Source organism: Gavialis gangeticus, unplaced genomic scaffold (assembly GCF_001723915.1).
Source record: "Gavialis gangeticus isolate Ggan-Ray unplaced genomic scaffold, GavGan_comp1, whole genome shotgun sequence".
Taxonomy (NCBI): domain Eukaryota; kingdom Metazoa; phylum Chordata; order Crocodylia; family Gavialidae; genus Gavialis; species Gavialis gangeticus.
The window spans coordinates 10,804,023-10,804,635 of NW_017729012.1; positions in this window are offsets into that span (position 1 = coordinate 10,804,023).

A 613-nucleotide genomic window follows, 5' to 3' on the forward strand; every position below is an offset into this window, starting at 1 on the left:
GGCCACCTGGCCCCGCGGGGTCGGGCTTGTCCGCGCTGCCGGCGGGGCCTGCTAATGAGGCCTGGTTGTACCCGCCCCAGGGCAGCCCTTAATAACCCCGCCACTGCTGCCCCTGCACCCGTGGCCCCGGGGCTGCTGGCTGCGTGGCTCTGCGCTGCGTCTCCCCGCTCGCGGATGGAGCCCAGGAGCCAGAGCCCCTGGCTCGCTCACGCTGCCCCGGCGCTCCCCTCGCGCCGGCTCTCTGCTGGGATTACTCGTCCGGCTGCCACCCGGGAAGACAGAGGCCATCTTGCGAGCGGAGACACGCTTCGTGCTGGAGCCTCCACGGCGGGGCAGGGGCTGGGGAGCCGCACGCAGCTCCTGCGCCCCGGGCCCCGGGGAGCTGATGCCGAAGCCACGGCAGGCTCGTCTCTGTGCTAGCCAGAGCCTGCCAGGAGCTCGCCGTCAGGAAAACACGCAGCAACCACACGCCAGGTGCTGGCAGAGTGGGAGCGTGTCCTGCCCGTGTCCCACACTGGGCCCTGCCGGCGAGGGGCCGGCCGGGAAAGGTGGCGGCGAGCAGGCCGCGCCGCGCCGCGCTGCGCCGGCCTTGTTTGTTGCATCTCCGCGGCGC